The sequence below is a fragment of the Triticum aestivum genome, chromosome 1B, assembly GCF_018294505.1.
Source record: "Triticum aestivum cultivar Chinese Spring chromosome 1B, IWGSC CS RefSeq v2.1, whole genome shotgun sequence".
In the NCBI taxonomy this organism is placed as follows: Eukaryota; Viridiplantae; Streptophyta; class Magnoliopsida; order Poales; family Poaceae; genus Triticum; species Triticum aestivum.
This window is the reverse complement of record NC_057795.1, coordinates 317941096-317964257: the sequence shown is the minus strand read 5'-3', so window position 1 is coordinate 317964257 and position 23162 is coordinate 317941096.

The window sequence follows — 23162 nt, the reverse complement described above, 5'->3', positions numbered from 1 at the left end:
GAGATTTTGTGAGCAAACAACTTATGGGAACAATAATCAACAAGCATAGGAAGGTAAAACAAGCATAGCTTCAAGATTTTCAACACATAGAGAGGAAACTTGACATTATTGCAATCCCTACAAGCATATATTCCTCCCTCATAATAATTTTCAGTAGCATCATGAATGAATTCAACAATATAACCAGCACCTAAAGCATTCTTTTCATGATCTACAAGCATAGCAAGTTTACTACTCTCCGCATAAGCAAAATTCTTCTCATTCGGAATAGTGGGAGTATCATAAGAGACTTGAACACTAAAAATTGTTTCCACATTAAAAGAGTAATGTTCAGAAAAAGGGTAATCATAATCATGACAAGTTTTATAAATATGATCATCACTACTTTTTATAGCATAAGTTTCATCGCAATAATCATCATAAGTAGCAACTTCGTTCTCATCATAATCGATTGAGACCTCTCCCAAGATAGTGGAATCACTAAATAAAGTTGACACTCTTCCAAATCCACTTTCGGATTCATCACAATAAAATTCAACATCCTCCAAAATAGTGGGATCACTACTTCTTAAAGTTTACACTCTTCCAAACCCACTTTCATCAATATAATCATCATAGGTAAGAGGCATGCTATCATCATAACAACTTTGCATATCAAAACTTGGGATGCTAAAAATATCATCTTAATTAAACATAGCATCCCCAAGCTTGGGACAAACATTAATTTCAGCAAATATATTATCAAATATTTCATCCTCATCAAACATAGCTTCCCCAAGCTTGGACCTTTTCATATCATAAGCATAATCACTCTCATCATTAATAGTATGGATAGCACCAATAGTATAGCAATTATCATCATCACAATGAGTATTAGGAGCAACATCATTTGGGAGGGATACCTTTTTACCTTTGTTGCCCCTTCTTTTCCTTTTCTTTTTCACATTATGTGTGGGTTCAACCTTCCTCTTTGAGCTCCTTATTGACGAGATTGGTTGAATAGAAAGCTCCTCCTCGTTACCTGATTCATCATAAGAAATAATAGGAGGATATTGGGAAGTCTCTTCCCTTTCATTAGTATTATCATCATCTTCTATTTGCTTTATTTTCTTTATGTAATTGGCAATATAAGGATTTTCAATGCAATTCATCGCACAATACAAATAAATCTTCTCTAGATCAATATCAAGGAATTTCTTATGGGCAAATTCTGGAAGGTCCTTAATTAAACGTTTCAACTCTTCATAACCCAAAAGTAAACTAAGTTCATTGTAATGTGCAAGGGAGATCAAATCATCACAATTTTTGGACACGATTCGATCATGAAACAATTTGCATCGGAGATGTAAATGCCCACGTTCATTGCAAAGTTCACAAGTACGGCAAAGGAAATTTAAATTTTCAGCACTCACATTTAGCCTTTATTGCAACCATTTAGTTTCTAAATGCTTATGCCTCTTGCAATAAATATCTTCTCTATTTGGTGTGTTCATGCAAACATGCATTCCACAAAAGTTGACAAGCTTATAAGAGATATTTTCATCATGACTAGAGCAATCATCATTAGTACTATGGATATTCAAGGAGTTCATACTAACAACATTGCAATCATGCTCATCATTCAAAGATTCAGTACCAAGCATTTTAATGCACTCTTCTTTTAGCACTTGAGCACAATTTTCCTTTCCATCAAACTCACGAAATATATTAAAAAGATGAAGCGTATGACACAAACTTAACTCCATTTTTTTGGTAGTTTTCTTTTATAACTAAACTAGTGATAAAACAAGAAACAAAAAGATTCGATTGCAAGATCTAAAGATATACCTTCAAGCACTCACCTCCACGGCAGCGGCGCCAGAAAAGAGCTTAGTTGACGGGGTGTGAGTGCCGCTTACCTAGCCTCCCCGGCAAGGGCGCCAGAAAAGAGCTTGATGTCTACTACACAACCTTCTTCTTATAGACGTTGTTGGGCCTGCAAGTGCACAGGTTTGTAGGACAGTAGCAAATTTCCCTCAAGTGGATGACCTAAGGTTTATCAATCCGTGGGATGCGTAGGATGAAGATGGTCTCTCTCAAACAACCCTGCAACCAAATAACAAAGAGTCTCTTGTGTCCCCAACACACCCAATAAAATGGTAAATTGTATAGGTGCACTAGTTCGGCGAAGAGATGGTGATACAAGTGCAATATGGATGGTAGATATGGATATTTGTAATCCGAAAATATAAAAATAGTAAGGTAACTAATGATAAAAGTGAGCGTAAACGGTATCGCAATGGTAGGAAACAAGGCCTAGGGTTCATACTTTCACTAGTGCAAGTTCTCTCAACAATAATAACATAGATAGATCATATAACAATCCCTCAACATGCAACAAGGAGTCACTCCAAAGCCACTAATAGCGGAGAACAAACGAAGAGATTATGGTAGGGTATGAAACCACCTCAAAGTTAGTCTTTCGGATCGATCTATTCAAGAGTTTGTACTAGAATAACACCTTAAGACACAAATCAACCAAAACCCTAATGTCACCTAGATACTCCATTGTCACCTCAAGTATTCGTGGGAATGATTATATGATATGCATCACACAATCTCTGATTCATCCAACCATCACAAAGTACTTCAAAGAGTGCCCCAAAGTTTCTACCAGAGAGTCAAGAAAACGTGTGCCAACCCCTATGCATAGGTTCATGGGCGGAACCCGCAAGTTGGTCACCAAAATATACATCAAGTGGCACGTGATATCCCATTGTCATCACAGATAAACACGGCAATACATACATCAAGTGTTCTCAAATCAAAGACTCAATCCGATAAGATAACTTCAAGAGAGAAACTCAATTCATCACAAGAGAGTAGAGGGGGAGAAACATCATAAGATCCAACTATAATAGCAAAGCTCGCGATACATCAAGATCGTGCCATAGAGAGAACACGAGAGAGAGAGAGAGAGAGAGAGATCAAACACATAGCTACTGGTACATACCCTCAGCCCCGAGGGTGAACTACTCCCTCCTCGTCATGGATAGCGCCGGGATGATGAAGATGGCCACTGGTGATGGGTTCCCCCTCCGACAGGGTGCCGGAACGGGCTCCCGAGAGGTTTTTGGTGGCTACAGAGGCTTGCAGCAGCGGAACTCCGGATCTATCTTCGTTTTTGGTGTTTTTAGGGTACGTAGGCTTATATAGGCGAAAGAAGTCGGTTGGGGGAGCCTCGAGGGGCCCACGAGAGGGTAGGGCGCGCCCAGGGGGGTGGGCGCGCCCCCTGTCTCGTGGCCTCCTCGAGGATCTTCTGACGTGAATTCCAAGTCTCCAGGATCATATTCTTCCAAACAATCACGTTGCCGAAGGTTTCATTCCGTTTGGACTCCGTTTGATATTCCTTTTCTTCGAAATACTGAAACAGGCAATAAAACAGCAATATGGGCTGGGCCTCCGATTAGTAGGTTAGTCCCAAAAATGATATAAATGTGTAAAATAAAGCCCATAAACATCCAAAAGGGGTAATATAATAGCATGGAACAATCAAAAATTATAGATACATTGGAGACGTATCAAGCATCAATAGAGTTTATCTTCATAAGTTCTTCAAGAAGACATCCTATGAACTCCTGACTAGTAAGAAGCCAAATGTTCGCTATTTCAAGGTCTTTGGTGCTAGGTGCTGGATCAAGGATCCACATCACACTTTAAAATTTGCACCGAAAGCACATGAAGGTTTTGTGCTTGGTTACGAAGAGGATTCACACACCTACAGAGTCTTTAACCTCTTTCACTATAATGTTGTTGAAACTGTAGATGTGCAGTTCGATGAGACTAACGGCTCGCAAAGAGAGCACCTGCCAAATGTGCTAGATGAAGCTACACCAAGTGAATCCATTAAGCTAATGGGTACTGGAGAAATCATACCTACCGAGGAACAGGCCGAAGAGGAAATCATCATTTCTGCACCTAATCAACATGAAGACAATGCTCAGCCTGAAGCCAATGCTGAAGATGAAGACAACAATCAGCAAGGGCAAAATCTTCGTCCAGTTCATCCTCGGATTGCAAATGAAGTACAAATTGAGAAGATCATTGATAGTATCAATACACCTGGTCCCTTACTTGTTCAAAAGCTATGCAACTAGCAAACTTCTATGGACACTTTGCATTTGTCTCTATATCTGAACCCAAGAAAGTTGATGAAGCCTTCATGGAACCTGAATGGATTCAAGCTATGCAGGAAGAGCTTCAATAGTTTGAGCTGAATAATGTCTGGGAGCTAGTCAAACGTCCTGATCCTCGCAAGCACAATATTATTGGCACCAAATGTATCTATCGCAACAAGCAAGATGAGCATGGTCAAGTTGTCAGAAATAAAGCTCGTCTCGTCGCTCAAGGCTACACGCAAGTGGAAGAAGTTGACTTCAATGAAACCTTTGCTCCTGTGGCTAGGCTTGAAGCCATTCATATACTGCTAACCTATGCTAACCACAACAACATTCTTCTATACCAAATGGATGTGAAGAGTGCCTTCCTCAATGGAAAAATCGAAGGAGAAGTGTATGTTGCTCAACCACCTGGTTTTGAAGATCCAAAGCATCCTAATATGGTATACAAGCTCAACAAGGCACTATATGGCCTCAAACAAGCACCTCGCGCTTGGTATGACACACTCAAAGACTTCCTGAAGAGCAAAGGCGTCAAACCTGGTTCTCTAGATCCCACTCTCTTCACGAAGACATACGAAGGTGAACTATTTGTATGCCAAATCTATGTGGATGACATTATCTTTGGCTGCATCGATAAGAGATACAGTGATGAGTTTGGGCATATGATGCAAGAGCAATATCAGATGTCCATGATGGGAGAGCTAAAGTTCTTTATTAGCCTACAAATCCCTCAATGGAGAAATTGCATCTTCATATCACAAGAAAAACATCTCAAAAACTGCCTAAAGAAGTTTGGAATGGAAGACTGCAAAGGGTACACGACGCCAATGCCAACCAAAGGCCAATTGGGCCGCGATGACAGTGGTAAAGAGTTCAATCAAAGGTATATGGCTCCATGATTGGTTCTTTATTGAACTTATGTGCATCTAGGCCAGATATAATGCTTAGCGTTTGCATGTGTGCTTGATTCCAAGCGGCACCAAAGGAATCGCATCACCTCGTTGTGAAGCAAATTCTTCGATATTTGGCTCACACCCCAACGCTAGGATTATGGTATCCAAAGGGCTCAGAGTTTGATCTAGTTGGATTCTCAGATGCTGATTATGCTGGTGACAAGGTTGATCGCAAGTCCACATCAGGCACATGTCATTTTCTTGGATGATCTCTTGTCTATTGGTCTTCAAAGAAGCAGAACTGTGTATCACTCTCCACTTCTGAATCTGAATACAGTGTTGCTGGATCTTGCTGCGCTCAGCTTCTCTAGATGAAGCAAACTCTCAAGGATTATGGCATCAACATGAAGCATGTGCCACTCTACTGCAACAATGAGAGAGCCATCAAGATTGCTAGCAATCCAGTTCAGCACTCAAAGACAAAGCACATTCCAATCCGTCATCACTTTCTCAGAGATCATGTCATGAAGGAAGCCATTGATATCATTCACGTCGACACTGAAGAGCAATTGGCAGATATCTTCACAAAGCCCTTGGATGAGAAAAGGTTTTGCAAGTTGCGGTGTGAGCTAAATATCTTAGAATCCTCGAATGTCCTATGAATGGACACACATCCTAATGCCTGTGCTTATTGATGACTTAGATGTGCAACACATGAAGTAACGTATATCTTCAATTCATGAAGACTTGCCCTCTGAGTGTGAATACATTAATGTGGAATTTGACTTCGGAGCGCCACTTTAATTGTGCGCCATGTCTGGGTCTAATATTTCCTATACGGTGGGTAACGCCACCACCACACTTTCTTGAAGATTTTCATTTGGTGTCATGATTGCATTATCTTCATCTTTGGTTTATCTTCAACATTGGTTGGGTTTGACTTCACAGTTTATCTTCGCAATGTTGATTTGGTCCTCACTGACACACACACACACACACACACACACACACACACACATGTGTTTTGTCCTCTACAACATTCACTTATAGCTATGTCTTCAAGTTGCCATTTTTCTGCGCTAAGTGAATGTGATCGGTCCCTAACCCCTTATGTGCTTATCCCTCAAATTCTCTTTGTCTCTTCATATGCATTCTGTTGACACGTGTCAAATGTCTTCACTGTGTCCTTGTCAGCTGAAGATACAGAGACACACATTTAAAACTGTTTTTAATGTTCTTATCTCTTTTGCCTGAATACCGGAGAAGCTGGAACAACCACCCGACAAACCAGGCACACGTGGGATCGTGGCTCAACCCTCGATAAGTTGCATGCTTGCCACATGTCCACTAGATGTGAACCGCCAGGGGCACATGCGTAATTGCACTGCGCCGCCCCTTCTCCTTATAAATACTTCCCCCTCACGGTCAATATCTCTTCTCCCACCTCGCCATCTCGCTCAAACCTTAGCACCACCGCTAGCATCAGTCGATGTCGGAGACGAAGCACTTCGCTGCCGCAACCTCTCCGACGCCGTTTTCACGCCGGCCACGGATATCATCTTCTCCGCCGCCGCCGTAGGTGTCTTCCACTGCCAAGTTAGGGTGCGGGAGATTGGACTGCTCGGCTTCTTTCCGCCTCGTCTAGTAGTTCGTCGTGTGGTAAATAAAATTTGCTTTTTACGCTTATTTGATCCGTTGAAACTATGCACATCTTCCAAAAGTGGTTTCTACACTTTGAAATCTATATCCTTCTGTTTCTGCATCTCATAACCTGCAAGTATGTTCACTTATGCATTACAACTAGTTAGATTCCTCACTTGTACTTCATGGGTTCCTCACTTGTACTCACATCGATAAGTGAATGTCTTCGCACTATGAGGCCAATGTCTTCAAACTGATTTATCTTCAAAATCTTCTGAGAATGCATATGACCTCTTCCCCTTCCCTCGCATCTCTAATGTTGTCACAGGTACATGTCAGTGGGAGAATCCCTTGGTTCTGTTAGTATGCATTCGTTTGCAGAATTCTTAAAGCGTCACATTGTATCACCTAAAGCTAGCTCTGGTCTGGCAAGCAGATTGAAGCCAAACACTATCGTGAAGCCTTTCAGTTTGAATCCAATGGCAACAAGCAAATCTGCAAAGAAGGGTGGCAGGCAGGCCGGGACAACACTGCTTTGGACCTGCCACCAGATATTTATGAGCAATACAAGTATGACCAAGAGGAAACCTATGGTGAACGCAAGACTCGAGTCCAATGGATTCAAAGATATTGGGCAGAGCAATGGTTTATGTACAACTTCATTACAAATGAGTGTGCGAAGAAGAATGCAGTGAGGCCACCATGGGACGATATTGTGTATAAGAAACTGCATCCCAGGAAGAAGGTAGTAGCCATTAAAAGGGCTTCTATCCTTGCATGACAGAGGACCTCAGCCTGACAATGCCGACCCATCCAGTCTCCGGTGGTGTCGCGAAGATCAATTGTTTGAGCAAAATCTTCGGTTTGCAAGGGCTTCTGCTGTCCAGAACAAGAAGGAGCTGTGGATTGACTTCAACCCTGGTCCAGCTACTCCAAGCCAGATGGCAGCTGAGAAGCCAATCAGAATATCATTGGCCCCTTCAACAACCTTGATGGGCTTCTCTCTCACATTGCTACATAGAGGGCCATTGTGGAAGAGGTTGTTGCCGAAGAGGAGCATGAGGATTATCCTGAGCCTCCGAAGCCAAATAAGAAGACTAAGGCTTCAAAATCTTTTGTAACTCCAAAAGCTTCAAGAGTGAAGCCACTGAAATCTGCACCTCCTGAATCCAGTGTGTAGTCTGAAGATCAATCTCGCATCTCTAAGAAGTCCAAGAAGCCCAAGAAGATTTTCGGGCATGACCTCACCCCAACTAGCTAGCATTCTGCCCAATTAAGAGAATACTATAGATCTCTCCAGTAATGAAGATCTTACTGATGATGCTCTGGAAATGCTTATCAAGAGCAAGCAAGAGGCTGAAATCTTCAAGGACTTGCCTCTTTTTGATGTTGATATTCTCAACAACTTCATTGATGAGTGGTTTGAGGACACCTCTCTCAACATTGATGATCTGCAACTGCCCATTGACATCAGTGTCACCTTTCAGGGCTGCATTGCGAAGGAACTTGATATAATTCAAAAGACTGTTGAGCTAAAAAACAAAATTGACTATGAGAAGGCCCAGTTCAAGAAGCATAGCAAAGCTCAGCGTCGTTGATGTTCAGAACTTCAAGCAGATGATGATTGACCTTAAGGCTCAGTTCCAACAGAAACGTGATGAAGCCAAAGGCTCACGTGAGCGCATGAAGTACTATGCTGAAAAGTGCGTTCAGGCTCATAATGAGGCTGTGAAGAGAAAGGCTCTTGGGCAACCAGGCATTGACTCCAAGCCGGCTGCCAAGAAGCAGAAGAAGCCAGCTGAAGTCGAACCCGAGGCCCCAAGGCAGGAAAGACCAAGCATTTTCTTCCCTGCAAGTATGACTGGCTCGAAGCCAAAGGTCCCTTCTGTAGCTTCTGAAAAAAGAAGACTAAGCTGGCTGGGGGTGAAGCCAAGAAGAGGAAGCACCATGATACTTCTGATGTTGCTCCCTCCAAGAAGAAGCTGAAGACAAAGTATTCCAAGTCTTCACGCAAAGAACGTGCTGCTCCCCGAGAACCATTGCTTGTTGAGCCGATCTGTGTCGCACTGCCAGCTTCCACCAATCGTGAGTGTCATCTCGTTGTGCATGAGCCTGCTTCTAGAGAGGCTCATGAGTCTGAAGATATTCCAGCTGCTGACTCCCCGTAGCTGAAGACATTGGTCATGATGACAATGTTGAAGATGATGAAGTCCTTTCTCAGATCCATCCCAACCCGGTATCATCGCCTGCTTCCACGAGAAGTGAAGTGATAAGCATTGGTGGTCCCACGACGCCATTCACACAAGATGTATTCTGGGAAGAGCACCACCCCAACTCCCCGTTGCATGAAGTTATTCCTCGCACTCCACCCACTCATGTCACCACTCTGGTGCTTGAGACCTTGCAAGCAACACCCGAAGACATGGAGAAGACCACTCCTTTACCATAGGCGTCGCCATGTTTCTGAAGGCTTCGTAGAGGCCCTAGGCCCACGGTCCCCATGTCCAGCATTCCTGAAGAGGATGTGCAAAACATAAGCTCAGTAGCACGTCAAGTGTTCCCTGAAGCCATCCCTTTAGTGTCTGTTCAAGAATCTGAAGCCAAAGTGGTTGAAGAAATTTTGGCTGCATCAGCCGTGTCGGTGCAACCAACCCTGGGTCTGTTGCCAGACTGTGCACAAGCACAGGAGCAAGATTACGGCACCAAGGTCGGGCCAAGACACAAGGGATCGAGATCTTCAAAGGACCAACATGCAGATCTCGAGGATCAAGACCAACCCAGAGAAGCAGGAGACCACCAGGAGAAAAGCCTCCCTTGCCAGGCAGGCGAGCTTGGCAAGGACGGGGCCCCCGAAAGAAAACCTCCAAGACATCCCGGCAGGGCCTGCCGGGACTTGCAGAGGCAGAGCCACCTCACTACACCACTTCACCTCGACGCACGTTGTCGATCGATGCGGTGTCAAGCCGCAAAGTGACTAAGTGGCATCTAATCGCCACATGGTGTCCTCTTTATATAGGAAATACCTACAGACGACACCCGTCTTGCGACATGTCAAGCAAGCAGGCATGAAGCTGGCACAACAGCCCGGCAAGGCTTGCCGAGAAAGCAACAATGTGACGTTGAGCGGCGCATTTAATGCGCTCTGTCAGCCTGCAAAGTTAGGTATGATAGCACTATTTGCTATCTTATCAGTGCATACTGACTGATTTGCCATTGTGGTGACCCCTTAATCTATAAAAGGAGGCCCGTGGCAACCATAGAAAGGGTTAGAAGGTTGGACACCCACACATCCATACGCGTGTATCCACTGTCGCCCCAAGGCTCCCCTGCCGGGCAAGTGTACTACGCTCCACCACCATTTTTTCCACCATCAATCCACCAAAGCAGGAGTAGGGTTTTATGCCTCACGACGGCCCAAACCTGGGTAAAAATCGCCCGCGTGATCTCTGTCGTGCTACCCCACGCTCTTCTGCTCTTTGTGCAATGTGCCATCCCCCCGCCAAACCAGCAAGGGACCTTTGGTCCCATAGGTGGTCATGGTTTCCTGCGACATCTTTGCCGCGCAAGGTAGGGGGATCGCTTGCGCGAACCTAAAAGCATGAGCAACACATCATCTTCATCTCCATCTTCATCTTCAACGGTGCCATCGACTATGGCGCCCAAGAAGAAACCCGGTGCTGCAGCCCACCCATCCACCTCGAAGGCTCCACCGCCCGCGGCCACCAACGTTGTGGGGGATGTGGAGGCGCACGAGGATGTGGACGCTGCTGGGGATGTGGTTGGAGCAGGCGGCACCGTCACCACTTCCCCCGCAGCCAAAGCAGACGCAGAAGGCATCTGAGTAGAGCAGCATCAGCAACGTCACGACAGCCACACTCCACGAGGTACAGGTGAAGGGATTATTCCATCTACGCGCATTCCTCTCGCCGATGGGCACAACCGCAGCGATGGCGCTCAGTCCGGGGCGAATCGCCGCCCTCCGTCTGCCCCCACCACGGGAGCAACTGTAGTGTGAGCACCCCCCCGGGGCAGGTCGACCAGGTCGCTGCACCCAACAGAGCTGCTGGCCCTCAAGCACCTTCACCGCGTCATCATGCCATCTAGATGGCCACCTCACAATTGCGAGGAAGCAATGCTGTCGTTATTGGCACCATCCAAAGCCAAGCGACGGTGCGGTCCGTGTCATCGTCACCCATGCCAAGTACTTCTACGGAAGCCATGGTGCGGGCCCAGCTGCTGCTGAGGTTTCCGCCGATGGATGAATAGATGGACGAGTGGCGTGCCACCATCCAGAGTCTGCTCGGTTTCACCGAGGATGGGGGCTCACAGCATGCTGGCCCGCCACGGCCTCCCCAAGCGATGATGACGACTCGCGCTGCTGGTTGTACAGAAGGGTCCACCCCCATGGTGCAGTCCCCGCCATGACAACTAGTGAGAGCGCAGAAGAATCAAGAACCCGACGATGTCTCGATGGCCTCTTCCAACTCTTGAGCACATCCAGGCCAATGGCGAGCCCCAGAGGACCGACGGAGGGAAGACGCACGCGTCGTCGATGAGCGACGCCACGGTGACCACCGCCGAACCAACGGGTGCGACGGTCCCGACATTGATGAGCTTGAACTTGAGGTTAGTGAGTGCCTACCTTTTGAGGTTGGGTGCCCTGCCTTTACCCGAGAATTGCGAAAAGTCCATTGGCCGTCCATTCACACGTTCAAGCCAGAGATACCCGAGAAGTATGATGGGAGGCTAAACCCGGCAGAGTTTCTGAGCATTTGCACCATCGCTGTTCAAGCTGCCGGGGGAAGAGATGAGAAGGTGTTTGCCAACTACTTCCCTTTGGCACTCAAGTCCAATGTGATGTCTTGGCTGATGCACCTACCGAAGAACTCCATTTTGTCATGGGCCGACCTGTGCCATGAGTTCATTGGCGCCTTCATTGGCAGCCATCAAGAACCAAGGTGGCCCAGTGACTTGCAGCTTCTCCAACAGAAGGAAGGAGAGACTCTCTGCAAGTATTTGCAGAGATTCAGCAGAGTCCATAGGAACATCCCAAATATCCATCCAGTGGCTGTGATAGTTGCCTTCCAATCCAATGTGCGCAACCGCCGGATTCATTCCAAGATGAACGTGCGGTTTCCCAAGACTGTGAAGGAGCTTTACACCTTGGTGGACAAGTGTGCACGGATGGAGGAGGGAAGGAAACTGCCCGGAGAGGAGGATTGCATCAACGTCGACTCAGAAGACGATGATGAATCCACCAGTCAGAAGAGGAACAAAAAGCGCGGCAATAGGCACAAGGATAAGGCAGTGATGACTATCGAAGGATCGGGCACACCTACTACCGGCAAGAAGGCTAAAGCCGAAGCCCATGGCAAGGAAGCTGCCATGTGCGCTGACTGCCAGGAAGCTGCGGCTGCCGAGAAGGCCGGGAAAGGTGATGGGCCGTACTGCAATATTCATCGGACCAAGGGTCGCGATCTTCAAGAGTGTCATCATGTTGAGCAACTTGTCAAGAGGCAGAGAGCAGAATATGAGAAGCGTGATAGGGAAAAAGGTTAGAATGCCGCTGGTGGGAAGGGTCGAGGCGGTGAAGCAAATCACCCCGGCAAACCCCTTCAGAATCAAGGAAAACCCGCCAGGGGTCGAGAGAAGGAAGTTTGCAATGATGAGAGTGATGAAGGAGATGAAGAGGAAACCAGTGAGCAGGAATTCCAGAAGGCCACAGATGCCCTGTGCATTGACGGGGGTGCATCCCTGCATTCCTCTCACCGCCAACTCAAACAATGGGCACGAGAGGTCAATGCCGTGGAGCCAGTGGTGGCTTCACAGAAACCACTCAAATGGCCACGCATTCCCATCATCTTTGACGAGGAGGACCATCCTGACTGCACCACCGCGATAGGATGCCATCTTTTGCTGGTCTCCCCAACAATCCGCAATCTCAAGGTCACAAAGATTTTGGTTGATGACGGGGCTGGGTTGAATCTGATATCCCCACATGTTCTCAGCAAGCTTTAGATAATAGAGGAAGAGCTCAAGGCTACTGGCACGTTTCAAGGAGTTAATCCCGGTAGGAGCCGTCCTAAGGGAAAGATCACGTTGCCAGTAACGTTTGGGGGTGAATTGAACTACCAGACCGAGAAGATTGTGTTTGACATGGTCGATCTCCCGTTGCCGTACAATGGAATTCTTGGGCGCCCTGCCCTGGTCAAGTTCATGGCGGCATCCCACTATGCCTACAACACCCTGAAGATGCCATGCCCAATTGGCGTCATTTCCATCCCATCAGATAAGAAGGACGCGATGATATGCGTGTACAAGATGTATCGGGATGCTGTTGCAGCAGAGGCCGCCGAAGCAGCAGCGCCCGCCAAGGAAAGTAAGGGAAAGAAGAAGGATTGTAGGGACTCCGGCAAGGAATCCGGGAAGCGTGCCCCCACCGAGTGCACGACACCCGTTGATGACATGTCGGAGTGCAACAACAAGAGATCCAAGGTTGCGGCACCACAAGTGAAGAAGGTCCCGGTAGGGTTGGCTGGCGTTGATGGTATCTTTACTATCAGTACCACCCTTGACAACAAATAGGAAAGCACGCTCGTTGCCTTTCTGCGGGCGAATGTCGATGTATTTTCCTGACAACCATCTGACATCCCTGGTGTTCCCAGGGAGGTAATCGAGCACCACCTTGCTGTCTGCCCACATGCCCGACCCGTCAAGCAGAAGGTGCGAAAGCAGGCCTTGGAACGCCAACAGTTCATTGCAGAGGAGATTAAGAAGCTTGAGGCAGGTAGTTTGGTCAGAGGAGTGCTACATATAACATGGTTAGCAAATCCAGCGGTTGTTCGCAAGGCTAACGGGAAATGGAGGCTTTGCATAGATTTCACGGATCTCAACAAGGCTTGCCCGAAGGATCCATTTCCCTTGCCGCACATCGATCAGATTGTAGATTCCACTTCAGGCTGTGATTTGCTCTCCTTCTTGGATGCATATTCTGGATATCATCAAATCTTCATGTCCAAAGAAGATGAAGAGAAGACATCATTCATCACCCCATGTGGTACGTATTGTTTTATCCGCATGACACTTGGATTAAAGAGTGTCGGGTCTACTTTTGCAAGAGCAGTCCAGATTGGTTTTGAGCCACAGTTGCAAAGAAATATTGAAGCTTATATGGATGATATTGTGGTCAAGACCAAGAACAGAGTAACCCTTATCCAGGACCTGGAGGAGACATTTGGTAATCTGTGCAAGATCAACTTGAAGCTCAACTCGGAGAAGTGTGTATTTGGCGTTCCCTCCGGCAAGCTACTTGGGTTCTTTGTATCCCATCGGGGGATCGAAGCCAACCCTGACAAGATCAAGTCTATCGAGCGGATCTAGGCGCCAAAAACAGTTAAGGATGTGAGATGTCTGACAGGGTGCATTGCCGCGCTAAGCAGATTCATTTCCAAGTCCGCCGAGCGTGCCCTGCTGTTCTTCAAAATCTTGAAGAAGGCAGGACCCATGAAGTGGACCCAAGAAGCAGATGCAACTTTGCAAGAGTTGAAGGCCTACTTGTCCTCCGTGCCCACCTTGGTTGCCCCCAAGCCATAAGAGCCGTTGCTGCTGTACTTGGCGGCAACCAATCAAGTGGTTAGTGCAACCTTGGTGGCACAACGGGAAGTGAAGTCGAAATTGAGCAAGCCCCGACAGACCCAGATAAGGATCAAGACAGAAATGAGCACAACAGCAAGGCCAACCCCAAGGACATGACAAGGAAGAAAGTGGTGTAGTGCCCAGTATACTTCATCAGTTCCCTACTACAAGGAGCTAGATCGAGGTACTTTGGTGTGCAAAAGTTGACCTTTGGTCTCATCATGGCCTCAAGGAAACTGCGCCACTACTTCCAAGCCCATGAGATTACGGTTGTCACTCGCTTCCCATTGCAAAGGATACTCCGAAACCCCGAGGCTACCGGCAGAATAGTGGAGTCGGCTTTGGAGTTATCCAGTTTCGATCTGAAGTTTGAGAGCACGTTAACAATTCAGAGCAGGGCATTGGCAGAGTTTATTGCAGAATGGACGCCAACCCCTGATGAAGAAGTGATAGAAATAGTCATCCCCGGCAAGGAAGCACCCCAGGAATGGATCCTGTATTTCGATCGTGCCTTTTCCCTACAAGGTGCAGGGGCTAGCGTGCTTCTTGTTGCCCCCTCCAGGGAGCACTCGAAGTACGTCGTCTAGATGCACTTTGCTCGGGAAGAGGCAACCAACAATACAATAGAGTATGAAGGGCTCCTTGCTGGACTCAGGATTGCATCAGAATTGGGAATCAAGAAGCTGATCATTCGAGGAGATTCATAGCTTGTGGTGAGACAAGTCAACAAGGATTACCAAAGTCCATTGATGGGGGCATATGTTGAGGAAGTGAGAAGATTGGAGGAGCGCTTTGACGGACTGCAAACAGAGCACGTACCCCTTGCGGAAAATAGCATAGCTGATCATCTGTCAAAGTGTGCTTCACAAAAGCTTCCTATGGAACCAGAACTTTTGCTATCCATCTTACTCAGCCCTCCGTATCCCCAGCAACAATGGCCCGGAAAAGGAGAAAAATGGACTCCGGTAAGCCTCTCCTGGTAGAGCCTCCCAGGGCTCTTGGTAGGGACCCTGCCAGAAACAACTCCTCATCGCTTGCCGGACCGCACCTTCCAGTCGGGCCTATGGTCCCCGTGAACGCAGAACATGCCCCTGCAGCTGAGGAGGTGCCGCTAGTCCTTGTTGTCGAGCCCCAGGCTCCAACTTGGGCAAGGCACATAGTCCATTTCCTCCAAACTAGAGAACTTTCCGATGACCAAGATGAGGCTGAAAGAGTAGCCCGGAGGGCCAGTATGTATCAGTTTGTCGATGACACTCTATACAGAAGGAGGCCCAATGGTGTGAAATTGAAGTGCATCTGCTGGGAAGAAGGAAAGGAACTGCTGGCTGAGATACACCAAGGAATGTGCGGCTCCCACATTGGATCAAGGGCATTAGTTGGGAAAGAATTATGGCGAGGATTCTATTGGCCCACAGCCCTCCAAGATGCGGTCGAGCTAGTCACAAAGTGTGAGCCTACCAGGTCCATTCCAAGAATATCCACCTGCCTGCTCAAGCTCTTCAGACAATCCCTTTGTCATGGCTGTTTTCTGTCTGGGGGCTCAATATCCTCGGCCTGTTCGCACACAAACATGCCACCATGTACCCTCGTCGCCGGGGGTGATGCACCGTGGCTCACGTCAAAGGAGATCTGACCGGCAGCGTGATACGCAGGACAGCCGGGAGATGCTTTTGAGACCCGAAACCCCACATGCCCGGGAGGGACCCCGTCAGGGAGTGCGGCAGCTATGGGCTGCTCCAGGTTGATTCACTCGCCCCTAGAGCCTTGTGGATCCGCAGCCCTCCAGCATGAAGAAGTAGCGAAGAACGAGAAGAAACATACAAGGGATAGATAAAAAGTAGATGAACATGAAAAGGTAGTAGATGTGTTTGTTCGATTGTGTGTTGTTCAATCGGCCGTCACCCCTTAGGTATATAAGAGGTGGCTCGACTTCCCATGCAAGGAAAAGGTTTGGATTCACATCCAAAACCCTAGTCAAATTCGGATTGGTTTTATCCGAACTTTCCAAAACTGTTCGGTCTAAAACTGGCTGCACCTTGCGGGTCTTTTTTGTGGTGGTAAACGACCTCCGATGAAAATGTGCTCAAAACCATTTTACTGCTTTCGACGAGACGAACAACTTTCATGTTGAATGTTTTTCAATTTGAGGCCATCTTAAGGGCCAAATAGCTCGCGCAAAACAGCTAAATATTCACGCAACTCATCAGACATACCCACACGTGTGTCTGGTTTCGGGCGTCATATTTTGCCCACTAGAGGGTCGTGCTGTGCGGGCTCTAACTTTTGCATACGACCTTAGATTGGGAAAATCTTTATATCAAAACCGATTGCTTCGACAAGACGAAGACAATTCATGTAGATCAGTTTTCCATATAGGGCCGTCTTGGGGGTGTAATCAGCAGAAAAGTGTTCTAGATACAAGACCTCGGTACTTCGAACACAGCTTCAGCCTTCGAGATGAGATCGGATGGCTATGACTCGAATATCAAAGTTTCTCCTTTCGATGATACGAAACTTTATCACTTTGACAACTTTTCCATTTGAGGTCTTCTTAATTATGTTTTTGTCAATGCCAAAATCTGATGTCAACACATGCCCCCCTATTTTTCGGCAAAGCTTGTGTGCCGAAAAATAACTTGCACATAGCTTATTCTAAGGATGATGTCAACACTCCATCAGCCATTTTACATGTTCTTAGGACGATAAATATATATAGGCTATTGCTTGTTTGAACCTCTTGATGCAAACTTGGGTGAAAACTTCTCAACTTCGTGATAAGGTTCCATAGATCAAAACAATCCTCCGAACCATATTGTTCACCCTTTCGCTAGGATTTTGCAGATAATCAAGAATGAACTCCTCCAATCCTTACTTCGCCTGCATAAAAGTTTCATTAGTGGCCGAGGTGGTGAGCTCCAATTCGGCCTTACCTATGTTGGCAAGAATAAGCATCGGCTATTGATAGATGTGCAATACACCATGACCGACGTGGTAGCCGGATGCTTACTAAGCCAACTCTCTCCAATTATCATGTCTAGATATATGAGCAATGCTAAAATAATCCAAAGTAGAAATCATATCTAGACATTTATAAATATAAACATGAAGTGATTCATCAAAACATTGAAAGACTTTGGATATTAGTTGCACTACTAATAACAAATCACCAAAAGCCTCAATATGTGTAGCACCTATGGAAAACAACATCTCTAAACCGAATAACAATGCTTCATATTCGGCTGGATTATTTGTGCAAAAATACACTAAACGGCACGAGGCTTCAAAAACAGCACCATGAGGAGATATATAAACAACACCAACACCTTGGCCATTGCTACAAATTTAACCATCAATATATAATCTCCATAGTATTAGAAACACAAGGCTAATATCAACATTATGCATGTCATTAATACAATGTTCAGTAATAAAATCAGCTATGATTTGGTCTCTTATAGATCTCCAAGTGGCATAAGCCAAATCATATCCAAACAAAGTACAAGCCCACTGGCCAATTTTGGAACTATGAATTGGCCTATGCAGCATATATTCGATGACATCGGTCATGATGTCTCAACTCCATTCAATCATAATATAGGCATACATATAAATTTCCATGAGCATGCACCTTATCTCGCTCTCCAATCGAACTAAGGACGATGTTAGAGTACTACACTAGCCATGCATTGACATAATCTTAGGACGATAGATAAATATCGGCCATTACCATGTAAACTTCATTGAAAGCACATATAGCCGAAATAAACAAATGAAATGATAAATCAAGTATTTCGGCCCTTTGGATCAGCAACAAACTTGTAGCTAATCAAATGTATAGTGATTTGGCAATACCCTTTCATGATGTAAGAAATTATATTGCATCCATGGATTAAAATAAGCCCATTGAGGGTTACCAATCATACCTGATGACGAATTCCATGGCATAGGTGTTAATAGCATAGTTGAAGAATATGAATAATGTGTAGACTGAAGATGTTGAAACCTTCGGCTTGGTCCTTCATAGTTTTCACTCTTTTCCTTCTTCACCTTCGCTGCACTTCTTGTAATGGAAGCTCACACATAATTATTATTTTGAGTCCTTTGGGAACCCATGCCATGTTCCTTTCTTCAAGTTCTTGTGCACTAAGCTTTCGTAACTCCTTCTTTTGCCAATACGATAAGCCGAGTGAGCACCTCGACTATGACTTTGTTTCAACCAATGACAACTCTTTTTGGGCCATGTGCACCCTCAACTTCTTTTCTTCAAATTTGGCACTCTGATTTTTATCAATTGATTGCTTCACTTCTTTGCCTTTTGTAGCCAATGTCAACACTTTAATTGGCTCTTTGTTATTTGAGATCAAATCTGAAGTAGCACACTTACGACCATCTCTTTTCATGCGGCAAACTTGCTTTACCACCTCTTTCTTCTTCCTTGAGCTCTGGACCGATTCCTTATGATTGAAACGGTCTTTGACGCGTGATTGTTCAAGTGTTGATCTTCTTGGAGCTGCATAGTATTGGTGAGATGGTCTAAAATAAGATGGAGAATGTGCCCTTGTATCATACCTGTCCCATGATGAATATGGATCTATATGAGCATAGGGAGGCATCCACGACATTGGCATTGGCGGCCCAAAATAAGGATATGAATATGTTGCATTAAAATTATCACTTTGCAAATACCGATCCTCATATTTGCGCCTTGTGGGTGATCTTGGTTTCTTTGCATGATTTGGCCAATAAGCATTCCTCTCTTCACTCTTCTTTTGATATTTATCAAATAGTTCAGTGAAGGTGATTTTTTGATCTCTTACACTTGGGCTTATTTCGGCCTTTGTTTTCTTTTGGTTTGCTTTCATCGATCATTGGATTTGCTTGCTGTCCCCCAGCCCTTAGCGTCTCCATTGTAGCTTCGATGGAATTTTCTCCCTCAAGATTATGTCCATTATGATCTTCAACAACTTCTTTACTTGAAAGCTTGATCCCATCACCTGCAGTTTTTACCTTCTCATTAAATGGATTGGCTTGAAGTAGCCGATGCAAAAACTTTCTGCCATCGGGACCAAACGGAATAGACTGGTCATTTCTTGGTGTCTCAACAAATTTCAATCGTCCTTCATCAATGGCCGATTTAACTATTTGACAAAACATGTTGCAATCCTCAAAATTATGTTTGAACGAATCATGCAACTTACAATACATTCGCCCCTGGACAGATGGCTCAACATGGTGATCAAGAATTCTAATATAACTACAACAAATCAAATATTTGATCACACATGCTTGAATTGAAGGTAAACTTTTTATTCTCTAGCCGATCTTGCTGTGAGAACGGCTTTGCAGTTAAGCAAACGAATGGTTCAGATTTTGCATCACCCCATTCGGCTATGCATTGTGTTTTGCACTCTATCTCCGATGTCTTTGGATAAGAAACTATACTGGCATCGGTTTGCTCAGAAGATTTTAACCTTGGCTTTAAATTTCTGAAATGAAAATAGTTAGAACATACATGTCTCAATTGAGACCAAGTGTAAGCCAAGTAAGAAATAAGCAAAGCTACCCAATTAGATATGAGCTTTAGATAAAGCAATGGGGAAAGCCTTGGCTGCAATAATTTTTCGCCATCGGTCTTTCTGAATGGTGCAATGTGTTGACCGATATGCTTTGTGACAATCTGATTGCTAACAAATAAGTTACCCTTCTTCATTGGTCTCTTAGTATTTCTGATGAAGATTTTTCTAATATATGCATCAACAACTAAGTCATGACCAAATCTGAAAATAGGTAAATTAATTGCTAGACATACCTCTTCAAATATGTTGGCGAGCATGATGGTGGTGTGACATGAAGAATATCTTGCTCCGCCTTCGGATAGCTCCCCAACGCCTTGTCATCATCTTTTTCTTGATTCATGCATCATTAGTTTGAAGATCTTTGTCCACCAAACTTTCTTCGGCTACTTGTTCTTGTTCTTGAAGCTCGTCAATTTCTATGGCACGAAACTCATAGGGTAGGAAGTAGGTTCCATTAACTTTAGAAAATCAAGTATGGATGTCTTGTTATACTTTTCGTGCCCTTTCTCAACAATGTTTGCCTCTTTGGATTTGATAGATTCAGAATATATACTACTTCATTCGGCTTTTTCAACCGAAGCACTTTTAGTTTCTGAATCATCATTCTTTTCACGGGTTATATCAATTGGCAAGGCTTCTTTTCTTTGAGCCAATTCCCTATCAATTCACTCTTGGCGAAGTACTTACACCCTATCACGCAAAGCTTTAACTCCCCTCTCAATTTCAGCCCGCTCTAGATCAGTTTGCCCCCCAATGCTTTTAGGATCTTTCGGCAATGAATTGTTAGTGTTGCCGAAATTTTGCAATTGTGTAGCGGGTGTATAATATGTTGCAGTACAAGTTGAAGGTGTATGCACTGCTATATAACCATATGCTCTCTCACCAATACTATCAATTGATGAAGTTTCATCTTCCTGCAAAACTCTAGCCTTTATTGCAGCATAATCAAGAAACAACCCCTTTTCATATTGTTCAAGGCAAAGAGCACTAATTCTCTTGTTTTGTGCCAAGCTCTTTTTTAATGCAGCCACAACCGCTTCTGGAAGGGATTGCTCCACAATACTTTCAGATTCTTTTGGGAATGATTCGTGAGTGTTGCCAAAATTCTTGAATTGCGTAGAGTATACATTATATGCTACTGTATTTGATGAAAACACATGTGTTCCTGTAAAATTTTCACTTATTCGGCTATGACCATGAAGATGCGAGGCCGAATTATGAACATCTACAGTTGCATACGGTGCTGAAAAATTACTAACATGAGGTGTAGCATATGATGGTTGAGAGTAATTGGACGAATAGCTAGTAGTAGCATGGCCAATTCTCCCATCCAATGGCAAGGTTGGATTCACATATTGCAAATTAGTTGCCGATGAATAAAAAGGTGAAACACTTTCTTGTATGCTATTGGAAATTTTAACATGAGGTGTTTCAAATTGATTAACCAAACCCATCATGTTGTTCATCGGCATATGGATTTGTGGGGTTGCCGATGCATGAGAGTTTGCATACATATGTTGTACATTGCTAAAATCATAAGAATTTGAAGCATAAAAATTGTTTTGCATCGGCCCTTGCGCATAATTAGATGCATGATTGATAAAACTAGGGCTAGCCGATACATTATGCTCATTATGTGATCTAGCAACAACATATCGATTATTTGCATCTATAAAGGGGAATTGGGTATTCATATTACCTTTGTAGATTGCGTTAACTTGATGACGATCTCTTCGTAGCAAGAACGGGCCGAAGACCGTTCAAAGCTTCGTCCCTAGCAAAGTCGCCAAAAAGTGTGTTCGCACACGAACACGTCATCATGTACCCTCGACGCCGGGGGTGATGCACCACGGCTCACGTCGAAGGAGATCTGACCAGCAACATGATACATACGACAGCCAGGTTCGGGCCGCGAAGATGCGTAATACCCTAGTCGTGCTTTATCTGGTTATGTCTGTGTTCTTGGGCTCTTGAACTAGTTATGATGCGTGCTTTGTCCAAAAGTCCGAATCCTCTCTCTGTGCACCTCGAGCCTCCTTTTATACACAAAGGGGTTGCCACAATGGCACACAGGAGGTGGCAAGCTACAGTGGTACGAGCTTATCGCTCGATCAACGTAGGACAAGCGCATTTAATGCGTTCCCTACGTGTCCTCTCGCTTTATTGGGGATGGCACCAGAGGCCATCTCGTCCTTCGCCACTCCTCCTCGCCTCGCTACATGTCCGGGCCGATGAGGCATGCGGCGCCATGCTGGCAACCAGCTGCTGTGTTGGCAAAGTGGTAGGCTTCCACGAAGATCTGCATGCCGCCACGCAGGTGCCTGCTTAGCTGGCATGCTTATCGTTGCATTGGAGTGGTGGTGAAGTGGTGAAACCTTGCCAAGCGCGGGCCTGGCCACGGCCCAGCGGTCGTCCCCAGTGAGGCTTGCTGGGGGCCTTGGAGTTGTCCCCGGCAAGGGTCTTGCCGGGGGTCTTCATCTTCTGATCCCACATGGATTCGTGGGTTGCCAATCTTTGTGAGGGGCTGCATGTTACCAGGCATGCGCTCTCCAAATCTTGGTCTTTAACATTGTCGATTGTGTCAGAGCTCTCAACCCCAGGGGTGGTGGCTCCACTGGTCTCTTCGCAAGCTGCCTCCGCAAGGGGCTTGTCGGGGGCCTCGCAGGTCGCCTCGGCAAGGCTTGTCGCCAGGTGTGGCCCTACTTGTCTCTTGCTGCTTGCTACTCTAAGCATCTGTTTTGATATTCTCTGTACCTGTCTTGCTCTCTGCCGTCCTCCTCTGCTTTGCCAAGCCCTACCGTAGGCGTGGCTGCGACCGTCCATGCACAAGTAAAGGGGTACGGAAGTACCCCTACTTTTGTACATGGACAGGAGCCCCGGGCCTGGGCCATACATGAGCGCAAGGCGTAGTTGGGACAGGCCCAAAGCAGCGCGCGGGCGGGCGTGGTAGAGGTGAACCGCCACGTTCTCTTTGTCAGTTGCACTTCCCCACAACCCGCGTCGAGCGCATGACGTGGGGGTCATGCATGGAGTGATTGCAGTATGCTTGCGTCACCCCATGGTGGATAGTAAAGAGGTGGCCCGCACCTGCCTCAAAAAAAGAGGGGAAATCACGGGGTCGGTGCTCATTTACTCTCCTTGCCTTCCTCAATCTTGGAGCCGCCGTTCCACGTTTCCTCCCATGCCCACCTTTTCCGCCACGTACGCCGCATGCATGGTGCGGGGTAGGTGATGGATGCATGGGATATGGGAAAGCG